Source organism: Grus americana, chromosome 3 (assembly GCF_028858705.1).
Source record: "Grus americana isolate bGruAme1 chromosome 3, bGruAme1.mat, whole genome shotgun sequence".
NCBI classification, from domain to species: Eukaryota; Metazoa; Chordata; class Aves; order Gruiformes; family Gruidae; genus Grus; species Grus americana.
Window position 1 is genome coordinate 64,946,192 of NC_072854.1, and position 21,222 is coordinate 64,967,413.

Below are 21,222 nucleotides of genomic sequence, written 5' to 3' on the forward strand. Positions count from 1 at the left end.
CAGATTCAACAGATACATCTTGAATGGCTTACTACTGCTAATATCTTCCACTTACTACACTAATACCTTCCACATATGGAATAGAGTTTGTAAGGTACGTAGTTAAAGCAAAAAGCCTTTCATCAGTCTCAGTGACAAAGTTAGCAGTATCACCTCTATTGTCTCAAAAAAAAAAAAAGTGGAGAAAAAACATGGTATTGTTGTAGCCTTGGAGAACCGTTCACCATACTATCAACTGTATACGTGTAGCGTGGTGGCTTTGGATTCCCTTATGACTAAGAGAAGGACAGGAATCAATTGCTCATCCTCTACCTTGTCCCAAGCAGTAGGAAAAGCTGAGCTACTTGTTACACTGTGTTTGACAAAATACACTATGTACCTAAGACTGCGCCTGTGGTACCCCACCTGGGATGCAGGCGGGTACCCTGCCTGGGATACAGGGTTTCCTGCTGTCTGATGCAGCAGAGTGAGGTCTTCCCAACAAGCAGAAGCATTTCAGAAGCCCCCGAAAAAAAAAAAAATCTTAAAATGCCTTTTCCACAATTTCCACAGCGCCTGTGGTTTTCTGGTCTTTTGACAAGATTGGTTTCTCTTTCCTTTTACTCCAGGTAACAGCCTGTCACAGAGAGCACCCCTCGGGAGCAACGCAGGAGAGAATTTGTGGCTGCTCACTGCTGGCCGCTGCTGCACCCCGACAGGGACGAAAGGGAAGATGAAGAGTTACAAGAAGTGCATGAAGCACTGAAGGTTGAGAAGCAACAGCAAGAGCATGATTTGCTGCTGGCTGAGCTCATTAAAACAAAGAAAAAAAAATGAGGCAAAAAATGGGGGAAAAGGAAAAATGTGTCTAGTTGTCTTAACAGTGATGAAATTGTATAGCTAAACTTGACTCTAATATGTGTTTTAGTTATCTTGATGAAGGAGACTTACAGCAAGTAGATACAAATCTCCACATTAGTAAGTACTCAAATCACAAAAAACAAGTGACCATCCAAATTTCAGCCAGAATAAAAATAATTTTATCTCATTTATAATCACGTAACATGCACAGCATCTTTCTTTTTTTTGAATAACAGGCATCACTTACAAACCTTAATGCATTTCATTTGTAACATTGCTTCCTGTTCCTGATAGGGAAAGGAAAATTCATGAGGCAAATATTTAGCTCCAGGCAACAGGCCAGTATAGCAACAGAAAGTTTTACACTTGTGCCAAGATTTCTTGGTTTCCTTTTAAAATGAAAATCGTGACAATTATCTTGATGATCTCTGATGAATCAGATCTGTCTATATGAAAAAAAGACTTTTTTTGTTTCCAACACGCTATTTTACAAGCTTATTCACTTTCTTTAAAAAAAAGCAGCTTATGTACCAACTTAAAAGCTAATGTGCTTGCATGAAAACATTCGTAACCAGTCAAGCCACAGAGATTTTCAGTCGGTAAACCTGAAATGCCAATTGAAAGAGATACAGAATTTCACCAAGGGGATGAATTTAGAGACACTTTTCAAAAAATACAGTTATTGTCCACTTTGTTCAACATTTTCCAATCCACATTACACATCTGACTGGCTTGTAGTGCCAATCCTTGATAATGTCAGCTTTTCAAAAACCATCTCACCACAAATTAAAGCTCCAATTGAACTTGAAAAAAACCCCCAAGCACTTCACATGCCATGCCCATGCTGCTTACCGCCACAATTCTAAATTCAAGATTATTTTGCTGATTCTTTGTCTCAAACGTGCTTGATTTGTTCTGGGGTCCTCTCAACACTACTCTTGTACTGTTTCCCCACCAAGCGTGGAGAGTGTCAGTGGTTAGCTGATTTGCAGGTAGGAATATGAACTCTGCTCATTTTTAACCTCCTGTTTTAACTCTGTTCTCACACTGAGCAGCAATTTAAGAAAGGCTAAGGTCATTCCAGTTTGCGAAAAATCCTAGCTCATCTCCAGAAGGCTTTTTGAAGCTAAAGTTATCCTGTGATTTTTCAATTTACTAAGATTCAAGAATCTAATCTGTTTCTTATGTGCATTTGTTTCCCTTGCTTTTGTAGCTCTTCCCCCAGAAATCTCCTCCTGGCTCTCATGAACACGCTTCTTGACCAGCAGCTGATTGCTCCCACTGGTAAAGCTGAATCCAAGAGTGCTGCAGGTACAAAAGTTCACAGCAGAAAACAGCATCTACATTCAGGCAAGAACTTCCCATTTTCTGGACTTCTGCCTCTCCCTCCCTCCTTCTCCCCTCCCTGGCAGAGCTGCAAGCGCACTTTCTGCTCCCAACAGAACGAACACACCAGCACATTTGCAACGAGCAAACTCTTGTTAAATGCAATGTCATACACAGGGTTCAAATCCCATCACGCACAAACCCCAATTCCTTTGGCAGTCACATTTCCCCGCTGTGAATTACCAAAATCCACAACTGTCAGGCTGCGAGCATAAAGTAAGGTAAGTAAATAGAGACAATTTGACAGTAACCAGGGAAGCCCTCACTGTCACACAGCAGCTTCTCAGCTTTCAACCTGCCTCACCACTGTAGATCCAACAGATCTCCTCCACCGGTCTCTGCTTACAGTTACTACACAGAAATGGTATTTTCGGTATAAGAGGAAAGACTCTAAACCCAGATATTCTGCAGTTCTTCAACTGGTGCTTGTGATTCTTTACAAGTCCATCCCCCAAGCCAGAGCACAGTGCCCTTAAGAAGTATTTCAAGTCCATTTCAAAAGGAATCGTACGTTATGCAAAGCTCCTTTTCACAGTAGACACCAAGACTACAGATCCATGGTATAAAGTCAGTAGACCTATGAATAAAATATAAAACTAGGGCTCACGGCACTGGATTCTGCGTTTTCCTCAGCCATTCACTTTCTAAGTTATCCAAACCTGAATCTCCTGCCCTTAATAACACTGCGGTCAGACATGCTCACCCGTACCATACAAACACTGTTCACATGATCGCATACTTGAGATATTTGAAGACATTATGACGGTACCTCATTTTAATTGTTAGATCTTTATCCATGAGTTAGCTTTATCTTTTAATACATCTAATATTAGTCCAGTGATTGCAAAAATATCCAGGAAGTAGCTTGCTTTTTGTTGGATAAGTTTCCATCGGCTGTAGTTAATGAAACTAAATTCTAGAAATTAAAACTGACTTTTTGGATTTCCTTGGTGAGAACTGATCTCAAATCAGTTTTGCCCAACCAGAGCTTTTGACCCGAGAGGAGAATCATCCTTGCGTTCTTTTAAGCATGCCCAATCAAAATCTCATGGTAAAAACCACTGCTCTCCCTCCGAACATGCTTCATTTGGAGTTATACAGGGTTGATGCCCAAAACCAAACTACCGGGGACTGTACGCAGGGAAGAACATAAAAGAAAAAAACCAGAATATAGTGTATTATTACTCCTTCAGCATTATATTATTTGTGGCTGAGTTCTATTTCTGTTAGCTTTCAAGCAGACTCATGTTATACAGTTAAGTATAATTTCTATATTTGACCTCCCCTGAGATCGCCTATTATGATTTTATGGAGTTAGTGCATTTCATATAGCAGCTTGAAGTGGAGAAAACACCCTCAAGCAAAGATGAGCTGGATGATACTTCCACAGACACTGTACTAGAAAAGGCAGGGATTGTCTTTGTTTGTTTGTTTTTCCTTTTTTTTTTCCCTTTTCTTTTTTTTCCCCTCATCACATTCATTATTTTGTGGAAGAGATCGAACCTATATTTTGGTATGAATATGCAAATCTTGAAAAAAAATAATGCATGGCTATTCCTCTCAAAACACACAGCAACCATTATTGGGAAAGGGCAATGAGCAAGGTTGGACATGCTAAAATAATCGTAATTATATTTCAATCTTTGGAAGTTCAACAGTCCTTCAGAAAGGTCAGGAAGCAAAAGTTTCATCACAAACAGATTATACTTTGGTTTTACTGTCTTCTGCAAGATCTTTCCCAACCTCGGGCACAAGAAGGAACTAAGAGGGCAGCAGAGAAACCCTGGGGTAGCGGGAGAGACATACCCGCGGTACAGCAGAACATTTGGTTTTTCTGAAATGCCATGTTCCAAGCCCAAACCAGAAATCTCTGCAGTATTCTCTGGAAGTATCAGGTTTTGTACAGAGGAACGCGGGCACTAGTTCCCATGCTTACAAGCTCAGTAGCTGACATACCCACAGAGCCTTCACCAGGCTCCAAGCTTTGGTTTGTCTCTCTCCGCAAAGGCCATCTCATGACAGGTTTTCCATTTGTTTGTTTAAGAACAAACAACAAGAATACTCTCTTCCTTCTCTCGCTCTTGCTACTTAAATCTGATCCCTTCTTTCATCATATCCCCTCTAGGACCCTTCCAGCACTGCCACGTGCCCCAGTGCTGGCCTGGCCTCTCGATCATCGACCACTATCTCTTCTTGCCACTCGACAACTCCTTCCCTTCAGACTTCCCACCGCTCCATCGGACCCCTCTGCCCACACCTCTCCCACACCCCTGCCAAGACTCCCTGCCTGCACGGTTCAAGCTCACAGGGGAGCGCTGCCTGCACGCGCTTAAGACGTAGGCTTCTCCTTTACTATTTCTTCTGCAGTATCATACTTAAAACTCTGATTTGGGGAAGGATGAGGTACGTAGCAGCAAGAGAAGCAGCTGAAACCCCAAGTTCAGTTTAATTTAGCACTCCTGATTAAAAGGGTGGCCGCCATCCTTGCGACGATTGAACTCTTGCTCTCAGGCAGGCAAAGGGAAGTGCAGAGCAGGAAATTGCCCCAGCGGAGGATGCACCAACCTCCTCCTCTTCCTCCCAGCTTCGTCTCCAGCCGGAGCAGAGAAATGAGAGTCACAGCACCGGCTTAGGAGGGATTATTAATGGTAACAAGACTAAAACAGGAACTGGAGAGAGGCCTTGATTTCAACAGGAAGAGCTGAAGAAATGTGCTCTTCACTGGATTGTTCAGTGCTTCCTATTGGCTCACTTGAATTAGACCTGCTAGTAAATATAGGGACACGGGAAGAGTTTATCCCTGTTTTTTGTGGGGGATTAATAGCAGAGCTGGAATTAGGAGTCCAAGCCTTGTGAGTCTACTCCAGTGCTCAACCAACTGGACAATGCTGTAAACAAGCTTAAAATGGCATGCTTCTCTGCTGCTTACAAAATGCCCATCATTTTTACTTCTGTTGTTTTCAGAAAAAGCCACAGAGAGGGTTAAAAGCACAACGACAGAATGCAAGGTTAAAAGAAAATCCTGAGTACCAAAACCAGAGCTCCTTGCATTTTTGGTTCTGCAGTTGCATACATAAGACTCTACTTACACATTAAAAGACAAAATATTACTATCGCTGTGAAACCTCTAACAGCCTCTCTTCTATGGTAGTGCTCACAGGCAACCAACAAATGCGTCTCTCAAAAGCCAAGGGGCACGAGCAATCTGACCCGCACGTAAGTATTAGAGCACTGCTTCACATCCAGTACACATCACTAATGGTCAAAGCCACTATAACGCTAGCCGGCCCGTCACCACAACTTTTGCGGAGGCAATATTTGATCAGTTCGCTCACTGGTATTGTGACTATAATTAACAGACTGGATAGGCATAGTAAATTCACACTTGATCAATAGATGCAAAAAGATTTACTGTCCTTTGATGAAGCTGGCACCATAGAAATCCATGCTGTGCTAAAAGCCAAGAAATCCCGACTCAAACTACATTACTGAGAAACTGAGCACTTGGGATCAGCGTTGGGAATGACTAAGCACTAGGGACAAGGGAAAGAACCGCATTTTAAACATTTCCTTTGAACAAACAGTTTTCAATTAGTGACACTGAGAACAAAGTAAAAACTTCATACACTGTTTGGATTGTGATTTGGGGCTGATTTTGAGAAACAACTTCTTCTTGTGGGGAGACAAAGTTCCAAAAAGTGATCGCAACCCAAAAACATCCCAGACATACAGCCCGTGGAGTGGCGCAGGCTTCACAATCTTAAGACAGCTTCCCAAGCTGTTTAAGACAAGCCTGAGAAATGAACACATGTATAGAGGTGGAACCAGTTGGTTTTTTTTTTTTTTTAAAAACCCTCTAATGAAAAGCAATTAAGCAATAATTGTATACTGGGCAGTAAATAGCTACCCACCAATATGCCTACTCCTACCAGCATGTCTACTGGTTATTATATACAGTGTTCCGAGCTAAACTGTATATATAGCCATGCTTACAGTAAAGGGAAAGTGTGCTGAGCAATAACAATCTCCCCACCCCAAGGGGAATTTCAAAATCAGGCCCTATGTGCACCTTACGTAGAAGGGAGCTACTATGAAGGGGTATGCTTGTTATAACCCGAACGTGTCCTCAGCAGGAGAGCTTCTGGGGAAGCGTCAGTACTGAAGTACTAAAGGCTAACGTACAGAACAAATGAAAACGGGGTAGAGATGTGCAAGGGGGGGAGAAATCAAGCAGGAAGAGGAAACTTGATCTTAATGCAAAAGGAGTTGAGACACCAATGAATGTGGGAAGAGGCAGGCAGGGCTGAACACGGAGGAGCAGCAGTCCTCCCACCCCAGCTCCCGGGGAAGCGGGATTACAGGGCAGCCTAAAAGCCCTGAGTTTCCAGCAAAACAGAACAGATCAAAAAAAATGGCAAGCGCAAACCTGCCTGTTTGGACCTTAGCACTAGTTGCTGGTTGAATTAAACCTATCATTTGTGAATAATCGTCTAAAAACCCTTTTCCAATTCCTATTAAAGCAGCTGCAAACAGGAAGGGGCAATATCCTGTCTTCTACATACTTAGTATCTGAGAGGCATCTGCTCTGCTCTAAACTCCAAAGCAGCTGCTTTCTGCCACTGCAACGTAAGTCACAGACTGTTGTACCAGGCTGATAAGTTCAGTGCCTCAGGTTTTTCAAGACATTAGGCATTTTTAATTAGTGAGTTGTAATGCAGACTAACGTTGAGCAAAACTGGTTTAATTTGCATTTAATTACAGCAGTAGATCAAGCCGCACAGGTCTGGCATCAATTTCAATAGGTGAAACTAATGAATACTCAAGGAGTGTGAGAGAAACAGGAATTTCAGCTAAGTGAAAATTCCAGTCCCTACAGACAAAGACAAGACACGGCGAGAGAACGGGGAGGTATGCTCGAGAGAAATACAGGAAGCAAAGTCTTCCATTTTGACATGCCAAAAATACTGGGAGACCTAGGTAAAGGAATTAGATTTATAAGTGGCGTGGAATCGAGAATCCAGGATTGGATACACAGAACTTTTAATTAATAGTAATTGTATTATTCTTAATAAAAGGCATGAAAAAAAAAAATCACTGGACTAAAGCAGAAAAAAATCCCAGAGTGCAGACCAAAACCCACATGAATCCAAACCAGCCGAGTGCCTTAACTCCCAGGCTACAAAGCCTAAGAGGCTTCTTTCCCAACTTCTTCCTTTCTGGTCCCATGATCTTCACGTCAGCAGGAGCGATAGAAAGTGCTGCTATTTCACACCAGCCTAGTGACTGAAGTTCGTGCACTGCCTTCAGTCTGAAGAGACCACTTCATGAAAAATGCCTATCCTTAAGAGATTAAAAAATAAACAACACCCCAGAACAAACAAAAACCTCAACGCCGAACAAACAAACAAAAAACCCCAAACTCAAGGAGGGAGGCATCAGTTGAGTTTAGACATGCAGGGTTAGCTTGCAAAGGAAGTTACTGGACTCTGGGGCCCAGCATTCTCCCAAGGACATGGTTACTCATGTATGGTTTCACAGTAAGCAATGCCAGATAAAGAGCTCCCCCCAGGTTCTTTTACTTCTTCACCGTTATCTCAACTTGGCTCATTTCTGTGATCGCTTTGGTGCTGAGCTAGCACACTGGAGAGAGGGCAGATGCACTACCAAAATGAACGCACCATCATACCTCCAGCATGGACCATTCCTCCTAATCTAGTAAAACTGTGCAGCATCCCTTCTGCCAGAAGGTTTCCCCTTGGATCAGCAGGCTGAACTAGCACTGCACCTTCAGTAGATCTGGCCAAAGGAGCCTGCAGCAACAACAGAAGGAGAGGACAACTGTTGGCAGCAGCTTGCAGTTACGCAGGTCAGGTGTCACCCAGCGTGGTGAGCTGAGCCCATCCACCAGCTTGCTGCCACCATCAGAGGGGGCATTCATGTTCTTCTGTCTTCTCTTGGGGGTCAAAATGCATCTGGAAGAGGTCTGGAATGTTCCAGTGGTGCCTTGTTCCTGCTACTTCCTACACACACACCGCACCAGGCTCTTCTGGTACGTTACTTATGGCTGGACGGGTTATGCCAGGGCATAGCTTAGATGCTCCAAACAGATAAAACTTACTGAAAAGATACAGAAACCAGTTTGAAGCAAAAATCAGCACAGACTGAAGAGCACCGTAGTTTTATGCAGAGCACCATTCCAACAGCAAAGCACACACACTGTACATGGCTCCGTCACATCACAGCAGACAGAGAAGACCTGTTCATAAATTACGGTGCGAAATAATTATTCTGTTTGGGAACAAGCAGCAACCATATTCCTTATATTTTAGAGCAAAATAATGAGCTAAAATATAAAACTCTCTCACAGCCACTACACAGATTCTCTTTGTTACTGTTCTAAAAATCCCAACTCGATCTTATGATTTTGTTATATCCTTGCAGGCAGCTCAAGAGAAGCTGCTGACACTGGTGTAGTGACAACTCTCAAGCTTGTACCTGAGAGCAGCTGGTGCTACCTCCTTCTGCATCGCTGGAGCCTCTCTGTGCTCCCAGAGCTTTAGCGAGTGAAGTGAAAAGCCATCTAGAGAAAAGCTTGGTAACAGCCATGGCTGGGGAAAAAAAAAAAAAAAACAACAAAGAAATATGACATCACAGGCAGAGGATAGAAAAAGCAAACCCAAGAATTTTCAAAGCTTTCTACTGATATATGCATAAACTAAAAATAATCAAGGCACCGGCAAGCAGCAGGCATAGACTTCATTTAACAGGTGATGAAAGACATTTATATTATTTGCACAAAGGTACAAGGCTTCCATGGCAGCAAAGAAACCAGAAATAGCACATTTGTTATCAATTCTGTCCTCTAAACGGATACTTCACTGTTTTTCTCCGTCCTATATTTTTCCTACTGGCTTCTTTTTAAACAAGATATAATGACTAACAGATGCCACAGCAGTGCCGTCCTCGATGAATGGGTAATTAACAAATGAAAGTTCAGCAGTTGTTTCCAGTTACAGTCAGATGAGCTGTACACTCCTCATCCCGTAAGTGAGGGAAGGGGATGCACAAGCCAACCTCCGCCCCCGTTCCCCACTGTAAAATGGCACACAGTGGTACGTATCGAGCGGGACTTGGAGGCACTGAGATAAAACAAACCAGAACCGCTCAGGTTTATTTAGGTGTCGTCTCCAGGATTTAAGAATTGCAAATACTGACAATACTAACTTTGCCAAAAACTTAAGAATATTCACTACAATTCGTAAAACTGATTAAAAAAAAATCAGCACTAGACATCCGATATTGACGAATGAGATATATGTATTATACAGATACATTACAGTTTGTTCCTAAAAACTTGTACCTTTTCTATTGTAAATAAAGCTTGTGAGTAAATAACTTTTGAAGATTAGCAGAGCTTCAGAACTTAATTTATTTCCTACAGTGTAAACAAATGAACAGAACTACGTGCAGGATACGGAGGAACTGCCACGTATGAATGAACACAATGTACGGCTTCAAGTAACCCTAACCCACTTTAGTTGCTACTCCCATTACTTGATAGCTGTCACAGTTTTCGTTGTTGCTTAGCTAACCTTAGAAATATGCCAACTGGGGCTTGATTGCCACTTCTGCTTCAGGGTTTGGTTGTCAAAAGCATAAGTTGCAACCATAAATACAAGCAAACAATACATAAAGCAAGGACAAGCTTGGCTAGTCTTCATAATTATTCAGCTGAACTTTAATTATTGAAAGAGTAAGACCAAGTGTCTCAAAAGATGACAAATTAAGAGTGTCATTCCATGCATGTAAATTAGAGTAATACTGTTATGGTTGAAAATATCACTATCATCATAAACACATGATGCTGAGACATTCATAGTTTCAGAAATAAAAAAGCATTACCTTGGGTAATTATATTACCCAGAACAGATCTCAGCTGGCAATAACATGAATGACTCCATATAGGAAAACAGGCCACACATGCTTATAGGTAGCAGGAGGCTGGGAAGGAGGTTAATAAAACTCAACCTGTAATTTCCTAATTACTTTTGAACTAAAAATAATGTTTTAAAGTATTTTCTTTTGGGGAAGGCAGGGGTTGGGAGAGAGTCCAGTGTGCTTTATTTTAAGGACTGTTGAGGAGAGCAGGAAAAGTTTTGGTCTTTGGGGTTTTTTTTTTTAATAAAAGAAACCCTAAAAACATCACCACTATAGATCTGATCTTAAGACAATAAACAATTATCTAATGGTATTTAATTTAAAAAAAAAAATTAGATTAATACATTTATAAACAGGGATTTTTTTTTTCTCTCCAAACAGTGGACCATCAACCCATAAGCTGAACAAAAATCCTAAAAATGTACTCATACCATTAACCACTCTACAGATTTAACAATAGTTCAGTTCACTTTACTCAAAATCATTTATTAAAGAAAATATGAAGCCTTATATTTAAGCACTTCAGTATTTATTATATCCTTTGGGAGTGGTTATGGAGACTTGAACTACATACCGACTTACACCAGAATAACTAAATCTGTTTTCATTTCACACTTTGTGTTAATTCTCAGCAAATCTGCATGTGCACATTTATTTTGGAATCGGACACTTTTTCAAAATGTTGCCACTGGCTTTGAAGAGGTGGAGAGAGGTACTGCCAATACTGAGCGGTCATAAAGCGATGGAGGGTTGGCCAACAAAGTGCCAGGGCTGGCTCCCATTTGACGTTTTTCTCCAGTGCCACCGAAACCAGGGGCTGCTCTAATCCACGTTAACTGGCAGGAGCCCCAAATGGCAGCGTTCGGCCACGCTTGCTCAAATCATTCCCCACATCTGCTCATCAGGAGCTGCAAGGTGCCCCAGGCATGTCCTGTGCCACCTCGGTGCTAGCCAGTGATTTTGCCTGTCCTTCTGTGGAGCCATGGCAGAGCTTCCTTTGGGTCATTGCTGCTTTTTTTGTGTGCATATGCACACCAAGACAGAAGAGAGAAAGTAAATGACTTTTTAAATGAATGCAAGTGTGGACTAATGTCTCTTTCCTCAGCATAAAAAAAAAAAAAAAAAAAAAACAAAAACAAAAAAACAACCACACATGTGATTTTTCAGAGCTTTTATACTCCAGTTCTGCAGGACATTTGCTTCCCTGAAATCCAAACCTGTTTTAATGTCCTGACTTAGAGCTCGAGGCTGGTGGAACCACTACCACTCCACAGCTTGTGTTTTTCTCCTGACTTCTTGGCACTCTCCGGCGTATCTAGCCATCGGGTTCTGATGTGGACCAAGTAAAACACTACAACAAGAAGCTACTGGTCACCAGCTGAAATATGTCAAAAGATGCATCTCCCCTTCCAACAGAAAGGGCAGCCTTGCATGATTGACTACAGATGTCGGTATCCTTAAAAAACACCAAAGAAAACAACACAAAACACACAAAAATGCTGCACTACATTGTTACATTAGCAAAAATTATCTTCTTTTTATTTTTAATAATTATTCAAGCCCCATTACTACAGCATCCCAGTATCTCAAGGTCTGTGCTATGGCCCTCACTGGAAACAGAATTTCTACCCCAGTAAAAATTCCTACCTCAGTAAAATTTGCTGGTATTGTGTTTCTGTCATGTTAGTCAGCTGAGCACAAACAGATTAGGTCTGATGTTATTTTTATTTGCACCAACATTAAGATCTTCCCAGCATCCCAGAAGAAACCAGTCTAAGTGAAGCAGGAGTGGTCCCACCAGTAGCCTACTGACAAGCCTGTCTGGACCGCCACTTCTCGAGGGAAGGGCGAGGGGGGCTGCTGTGATCTGGCACAGAGCTGCCGCCAGCACAGTGTGGAAGGGCCAAACTTCTCCTGCCGCAGCTGACCCAAAAGCCACCGCTGCCATGTAAATGGGGTCAAAACCATGGTTGGCATGATACCATTTGAGAAGTTGACTGACAAGTGGTGGACAAACGGAGCCCAACACAAGGGAACACGAACGCAATAGTGCACATCATGTGGAGAAACGTATGTCAGCAGCCTCATCATTAAAAGCTGGTTTTGAGGTAGTAGTGAGTGAGAGCAACACAGGCAAGATAAGCGCAGGCTGTCTGCCTATCTGGATTGGAGATCTCACAGTTGCATGTGTTCAGGTATGCTTTCCTTTACCACAACAAATGTTTTACTCTATTTCCTTTACGCCTAAGTAGAGAAAATGTTCATTTTACCCATGCCCTGCATGCAGCAGGCACAGGGCTCCCAAGTCAATGCTGATCTCGGCGCTCTGGCACAAGAGGTAACGCCCTCCTGCCTCCAACTCCTTCAGGAACGCTACACCATTGTACCCTCCATTTACAACCAAAACCAAAGAAAACTCTTAACTTCTGTGATCTTCCAGTATCCTGAACCTTTAAATTTCATTTGAATTTTTTATACATACTGAAAACTTCTACATGCTCAGCTTAGATATACTATTCTAAAGATTTTTTCAGTAAGTGTTTGTCTATTTCCAATTTCTGAGCTGCCAGCAAAAGCACTCTGAAAAAATTAGGACTTTGTATAACCAGGAAAAAGTGTAATCATCCTGCTGCCAAAAAGTATCCTTATTGGGGCACTCAGAACTAGCACCCCTATCATACAATCTGGAGTGTATTATAGCAGATTTTTCACGTGTGGCTGTTGAATTAGGCACATACCTTTCAGTTTGGTATTTTTCACTTCTCAGCCTTAATCTAATTTCTTTGAATATACTCAATTTTTGTTCTGCCAGAAGCATGAGGAACAATTTATAGCAAAGCCTCAAATTTTTAAATCAGTGGGAGTTAAACTCCAGGCCCTAAAATATTCTAGACCCTATCTTTATCTTAGGAGCGATGTGAAATATTTTTCCCATTAGCACTTTCCACATCTAAGATTTCAAAAGCCGCTGCAGACATTTACATCTACCATTCACAAACTTTTTATTGGGAATCCTTCAGAGACTCATATTACATAACTCAGCTGGGATAAGTATTTGAGAGCAATTAATCACTGGGGATATCACACACACATCTCTTGTGAAATTTACTTAACCAAAGTAAAAAAAATTGGACCCTTTCAGCAGAAATCCTCAGACATACCTCATGAAGTAATTTTGGTATGTATATGCACATTATAATCCTTTATCAATTTATGTGGTAAAAACATCTGTGATTTCTTTGCAAGGGGTTGTTAGAATTAATCAAAGCAGGGATATTTGAGGAAGGCTTTTGAAGCTTGTTGAAGCAGAAGGAAAGATTTCAGCCCAAGCACTAACCAACAGACCAGCGAGAAGGCTACCTGCGCAAGCTGCGTTTGAAGGAGCAAGCATGAACCATGACATTGCAGAGAGTCTCTGGGCAGGCACATAGCTGAGCAGGCGAACAGGTAATCCAAGACTCCTTTGGCCTATTCCAATATTGATCATTAGAGAAGGTACTTTTGTGGTGCACCAAAATGAAATGTTATAATGATAATAAAAATACTAAGTTCATATAATGCTGGGGTGAAAAAGCAATGCCTTGTATTTAAATGTCTATGGAATGTTACAAGGGATAACTTAATTATTTTCCTTTATCATTAAAGTCGTCATAATCATCACGGTCAGCCCACGTCTGCAAAATACCAGGCACTCCTACTCCCCTCCTCCTCAGATCTGGTGGATAGGCTTGGCCACTGATGCCTTATTCATCAAAGCCAAACTGATCAAAGTGAAGTTCACCAGAAGGCAACCCAATTCCAGCCAGGCCAAGCTTGTGCGGCCTACGAATTGGAGCGCAGCTTAATCCACTGGGATATCCTCTTTCACCAGGACTGAGATGCAGGCTCTGATACTAGCTGACTTGGACGTGCCGCTTGACTTTTCTGAATTTTCCTTGTTTTAACTGTAAAATGGGAACTCTGTCATCTTCAAAGCCCTTTTGACATCTAGGACTGAAAAAGTATTTTAGCTATAGCTATGGCCACATTTATGCTGTGGCTCACTTTGAAACATCAGCCTTCAAAGAAGGGATGTTTCTCTTCCATTTAAGGATTTTTATTATTTTTTGTGGTGGTGGTGGTGGTGGTATTTTCATACAGAGGTTTCCCAGTTCTTTGTGCATCAGTGCATTCTTCTGCATCCTCAAATTCAGTTAGGAGTATTTCCAGTTTCCAAAATCAAGATCTGTCTCTTCAAGACTTGCAGAGGAAGATCTCTAACCTTCAGACAAGCCTTAAATTGTATTAGAGGAGATCTTGCAAGCTCACGGTACAGGAGTGCTGGTCATTATGAGAGATCTCATAGGGATGCTGGCAACCATGAGCACTCTAACCATCTGTAGTACTCATGGGATTTCATCCACAGCATTTTAACTTTTGTTGATTTTTCACATTTATTTGTGTTTTTTTTCCCTAAAATTCCCCCTAGCAAAACAAGGGACACTTTTACCCCTCCCCTTCATCTGTTTATTTTTCTTTCACATGCAAACAAAACCCCCGCTGGCAACATAAGACAACACACATGAGAATCTAACTTGACTGCAAGATGGCTGCAGAGGACAGAACTTCGTTAGTTCAATGGGACCGATGCCTGCCTCACGCTAATTTTGTTTCTCTTCAATCCATCCCTTTCCATTTGTGCCATCTGTTCTTGTAACCACTTCACCTTGTCCATCCATGGCAAAACAGATTTAATTAAACAAACACAAAGGACACATCAACTGGATATGACCGCACAGGTAGCCACGTTCCCCCGGTTTCTGATCCCAGGACACCCCAGCCCGCTGGCAGAAGCCCAGCTGGGAGCCGTGGTGCCAGCCTGGCATGGCACCGCTCGCCCCACTACCGCTCTGCAGCGGTCCTGCTCTTACACCATACTCATTACTGAATATTAGTAAAGCTTGATTAAAAACTCGAGGGTAATCATTAGTTAGGAGGGACTCTGTTTTCAAATTTCAATATTGCAAAATCCGGCTTCCAGAGCATTCCTGGATATACCACCATGCAGGCTGCTACTATCACTGCAGGTAATTCCCTTTCCTCCCAAAACAAGCCCCTCTCTATTTTTATAGCGTTTCAGTGAAGAAGAATGAGGGGTAATCTCAGCAATTTTGAAAAAAAATGAATCCACATAGCTAGAGCTACTGAAATAAATGGGGGGAAAGCCGGAGGGGGATAGGGTCCAATAAGATTTTTTTTATAAAAAAGTAATTTCAAAAAATGTACCACAAGCCACACACAAAGCAAGCTGTTTGCAGAGAGATGAAAAAAGGAATATAAGAGCATTTCCTATGCAATAGATAGGCAAAATATGAATCTAAACCAACTACCTAATTACGAAACATTGGGGGATATCCTCCTCCCCAAAAGAAAAAAACCAAAACTTACCTACACACTTTTCACTTTTTCTCTCTCGTACATCTTCACTATTATAAACACATTCCCAAAGTGCCCAGCCTCAGCATTTTTAACTCCCAAAGCAAGCAGGTTCTTCCCTGTGAAGACGGCGCTTCAGTCTAACGATGGGCTGAGCTCCGAGGATGTGAGCATGGGGGAGGGAAACTTCAATATTACAACCCATCCATCAACCACTTCTATAAAGCTCTTTTGTTCCAAGTTCATACTTAGCAACTCAAGGTCAAAACTGATGTTGGAAAATGCAAATCGTAAGTCAACCCAGACTTTCACCCCTCTGTGTCTTCTTGACCTTAAACGCAAACAAGAAACAGGCAAAAAGAAATTTTAGCTACACAATCTACTTATATAAAAATGTATATCAAGGAATATAACCAACTAAAAAATGACTGTGGATTAGGTTTTTAATCTACACTACTAATGATACAGATTAGAAAAACAAAATCAGAATTTATGCATTTAGGATATGATGCCTTTACTACTTTAGTTTTCTTACAGTTTGGACAAAGCCAATCAGTTGTTTTCACCTGGTGAGGGCTTTTTTGTTTGGGGTTTGGTTTTTTTTTGATGTTGGGGGTTGGTTGTTGGGGTTTTTTTGAGAGAGAGAGACAGACACATGGTTTGATTGAAAACACCATAGGGAAAACTAACTGGTTTTAAAAAAAAAACCCAACCTTTTCCTCTCTGGTAAAAAACAAAGGAACACATCTCTATTAGCCTTTGCCTTTAAGAAATTCTGGGTCAGATGTGGGCAGCCTTAACAAAGAAGAAAAATAGTAGGTATTACAAATAAAAAGCAAGGGTTTCATTGCAGCCGAGAAAACAGGATGTATTCCACAGGCTATAACTATTCTCCTTCAAAAGACAATAAGGGAAAATAAATAAATCATTCATTAAGCTCAAACACTTAAGGCCAGCCTTTTCAGTGAACCCCACTTTTTGCAAGGTTCCACAGCAGAAAGCAGAGGTGCCAAATACCTGAGATTACAAGCTTATCCAGTGGATATTTCCCAGAGGTACTGTAACAAGAATCAATTCACATATACAACAGAAAGACAGTGTAAAACAAGAGAACTCTGACACAAAACTGTGATCTAGTATTTAAATCTCTTAATTTTAAGATGATCTGGTAGTCTTTGGAATGGTCATCTCAAAACATTTTAAAGTTTTATTCCAAGAGCTTACACATAACATCTTTCATATGAGAAAAGTCCTGCCAAGAGCTTTAAATATAGCTTTGTTGAATGCTAGTTTGGCTTCCTCCATGTGAATTTGTACACTTTAACAAGAGTTTATGAACTTTATTGGAAAAAAATGAATGTATAATAATAGTTTGCCATCTATGTGTGTAAGTTAATAGGTTATGTAAGATACCAGGTAATCCTGCAGTCTAACAAAAACATTTTAAAATAAGTTATTTCTCTCCAATAGCTTTTATTTAGCCCTTAAATCACAGCTTTCATTTAAAGCACCATCACGCATATGCGTCATGCAAGTCCTGGCAATTAACTCAGCCTAAAGGGGTGCTTAGTTAGGGGAAGGATATGAAAATGTGTTTAATTAGCAGCAACTCAGGATACCAAGGGACTATTTTATTTGATCAACTGCTGCTGTAGATGATGAAAAAGGTGTTTCCCATAATTCTCATTGCAGTTCACTTGCTTGCCCCAAGCAAGATGAAGAAACAGAACCATACGGTATCTTTTCTAACCTGCTTACTAAAGCTCCCATCGACAAGCAAAAAAAAGGGTACTGCATTAATGTAACCTAGATCCTAGACGGTTTCCAAAAACCTAGCCAAGAATCTTTGTCAGAATTTCAAAAAGAAGCTGCTGCTGAAATTCTTAAGCACGCGGAAGGGTTGTTCAGGACTCCTCCTGCAAACACTGAATGCTTTTCACTCCCTCAGAGACATTGCCAACAGCATCTGTAAGGTGAGACGCTGGAAACAGCTTCCACTGTCTCCAGTGGAGGTAGCGTCCATCTTTCTGAGTTCAAGTTCATTACCTTGCCTTTCAACAGAAGCGGTAGGTATTTTTATTGAGAGTATAAAAGCTCTTCCAAAGCAGCACTGCAAGGTCAGAAGTCCTCAAGTAAATAATTATAAATAAAAACTAATATTTTAAAAAATTAATTATAATTTTAAAACATTATTTTTGGCTGCCAGCTTTGTTACTTGATTAACCAGCCTTTTTCAGATAAATATGCTAAGGCCACAGAATGCCCCAGCCCTCTTGATCAAGTTGTTCATCTTGGGTACAAATTAGCACCCCTCTTGGACAACCTTCCAGTAAGAATATATTAGTGTTCCCACTTATACTGCTTTGAAAAGAGGCAATGAGCACAAACTGAAATCCAAGAAACTCCATTTAAACATAAGGAAAAACTTTCTTCTGTGAGGGTAGTTGAACACTGGCACAGGTTGCCCAGACAGGTTGTGGATGCTCCATCCTTGGAGATACTCAAAACCCAAGTGGACACAGCCCCCAGCACCCTGCTCAAGCTGAGCCTACTCTGAGTGGGGAGTTGGATTAGGTGGTCACATCCAGGAGGTAGTGGTCAATGGTTCAATGTCTGCATGGAGATGAGTGACAAGTGGTGTCACTCAGGGGTCTGTACTGGGACCAGTACTGTTTAGTATCCTCAACAATGACATAGACTTAGGATCAAGTGCACCCTCAGCAAATTTATGGGTGACACCAAGCTGAGTGGTGCAGTTGACATGCCTGAGGGACAGGATACCATCCAGAGGGACCTGGACAAACTTGAGAAGTGGGACCATGTGAACCTCATGAGGTTCAACAAGGCTGAGTGCAAGGTCCTGCACATGGGTCAGGGCAACCCCTGGTGTCAATACAGGCTGGGGAATAAAGGGAATGAGAGCAGCCCTGCAGAGAAGAACTTGGGAGTACTGGTGGATGAAAAGCTGGACATGACCTGTCAACGTGTGCTTTGCAGCCCAGAAAGCCCACCGTATCCTGAGCTGAATCAAAAGTGTGACCAGCAGGTCGAGGGAGGTGATTCTGCCCCTCTGCTCTGCTCTCGTGAGACCCCACCTGGAGTACTGTGTCCACCTCCCAACACAGACATGGACCTGTTGGAGTGGGTCCAGAGGAGGGCCATGATCATCAGAGGGTTGGAGCACCTCTCCCATGAGGAAAGGCCGAGAGCTGGGCTTGTGCAGCCTGGAGAAGAGAAGGCTCTGGGGAGACCTTATTGTGGCCTTTCAATACTTAAAGGGGGAAGAAAGATGGGGACAGGCTTTTCAGCAGGGCCTGCTGTGATAGGACAAGGGGTAACGGCTTTAAACTAAAAGAGAGTAGATTTAGACTAGATATAAAGAAGAATGTTTTTACAATGAAGGGGGTGAGACACTGGAACAGGTTGCCCAGAGAAGTGGCAGATGCCCCATCCCTTGAAACATTCAAGGTCAGGCTGAGCAACCTCATCTAATTGAAGATGTCCCTGGTCATTGCAAGGGATTGGACTAGAAGACCTTTAAAGGTCCCTTCCAACCCAAACTATTCAATGATTCTATGATCTCCAGAGGTGCTGTCCCACATCTGGGATTCCATCATTTCAATGACAACAAAAAGAGCGTTTACCCTTTCAGTTTCAAAGCTCTCAAGGCATGATCTTTGGTGACTGCTCAAGCAGCCTCAAGAACTTTTCCTTGGAAAGTTTCATTCAGTTCAAACTCACACAGTCACAGTTTCAACAGCAGCCACTGAGGTGGGGTGAGAAATCAACAAAGGTACTGCAGCAAACAGCACACAGTTAAGTATCTTTTATGACATCCTATAAGTGGAGACCGTGCTCTAGTGTTAACTGAGATCACGCAGGACTTTAGGCTGAGTGATGAGAAAGACTCCGGTCACTTCAGCGTTTACCTACAGAGCTCATACTGAAGCCTGCTATTTGGTGCCTGCCTTTTGTCAGTCAGTCGTTTTTCCAATCTGCTATTTCTGTTAAATGTTGAGATATTCTGGGCTCTCCCTGGTAAATTCAAGCTTCTACTAGAAATATACCCACGCTTTCATTTGTCTTCAGGATTAAGTTTATTTGTGTTTTATTTTTATACGCCACTAATAATAATATAAATTAGAAATACTGTATGTGTATAGACGTAACTAGTGATAAAACCAAGGGAGCACAAACATGCCAAGCTGACAGGAACTCAAATGAAGACAAGCTTTTGTCTACAGTGACCCAATTTGTTTTTATACCAGTTGCACTACACAATGCATTTAAATCATTTAAATATTTGATGTATTAACCTGCAGCACATTATCTCTATGTACAATGCTATATTACCTACTCTTCATCCCACCGTTTACAAGCTGTAGCTATTTTCAGACTGCAACGAGTTTCACAATTTGTCAGCAAGGTTACGAACAGTAACAAAATGGTTCGTAAGGAAAAAGCTACTGCATTTTGTGTGTTGGGAAAAGGGGTGGGAGAGGAAAACATGCACTGTTAGAGCTACGGGGTCAAAACAACACGCTGGGAAGAGCACTCCCTCCCATGTTACATACCACGCTCTGCAGAGGGGACATCACAAATTACAGAATTCAAGCCAAGCTCAGCAATGAGTGGGAGCAGGCAAGATAATAAGTACTGCAGATGGTTTTGGTCTTCATTACCTTTAAGTAGACACAATGACTCTGTAACAGATACGGAACAAACAGAGGCTTTTGTAACACGACAAACTAAAAAACACCAAGAGCTTTGTGCTTTTGTGGTATTCTTCGCCTCAGGCAAACACTCTGTGGATTTCTAATAACCTGCTCTTCCTCTAGACCTCAAGAAGGCCCATAACTATTGTGAAACTTGGGGTTCTTCAAACCACACTTAACTAAATTGCCATCTTCTAGCTTGACCTGTATGTGTTAAGACTAGACTCTCTTGGGGCAAAAAGCCTCACGCTCACAGTGAAATCTGTATTGTGGCTGTGCTAAATAAGTGCTTTCTAATGTTTTAAGGAAATTTGTGATCGCAAGTAGGCCAACGCTGCGGTTTCACCTTCCTCCAGGATAAGCAAGCACAGCGTCCCTCTTCTCTGCGCAGGGGACTTCCTGCCAAAGGGCAGCCCTGTCGTACCGCCGACCACCAAGACAAGGCAGGGCAAGAGAACTGGCTCACACTCACCTCATTTTCTCCAGCTTTCCTATCTTTCCTGAATGTAAAGATCACAATTACAGATTACAATTCTGTATATTTCATAATATAGTTATTATATAATTATAACTACGACTGTAATTTCAAAATCAACTATAATCTATTTACATTTAAACCACCCTTGTTAAGAGCATGTTTGCCTACCCAGGATGAGGTAAACCCTACACGATGCTACCCAGGATTTCGGCAAGTGCGGCGGCAGAGCCGCTTCGGCGCATGTTGCGCAACCGGGGCCGAGCCCAGCTGCAGCCCAATGGGGTCAGGCCCCCCCCCCCAACCTCTGCACGACTGCTCCCCGCAGGGCTCCGGCTGTCCTAGCCTGCCCAACAGGACTGCACACGCTCCCCACTGCCAGGGCAGCAGCCAGAGATACGGGGATGGGTGTTGGCCCTGCGGAGATCACTTGCTATACCAGTTTCCCATATC

General features: G+C 42.0%; 1 protein-coding gene across 9 annotated transcripts in view; it reads right to left on the bottom strand.

Annotated features, from left to right (window-relative positions):
• NHSL1 (NHS like 1) overlaps positions 1-21,222 on the bottom strand; it is a 185,025-nt gene that overhangs the window by 153,107 nt on the left and 10,696 nt on the right. The window lies entirely within an intron of this gene.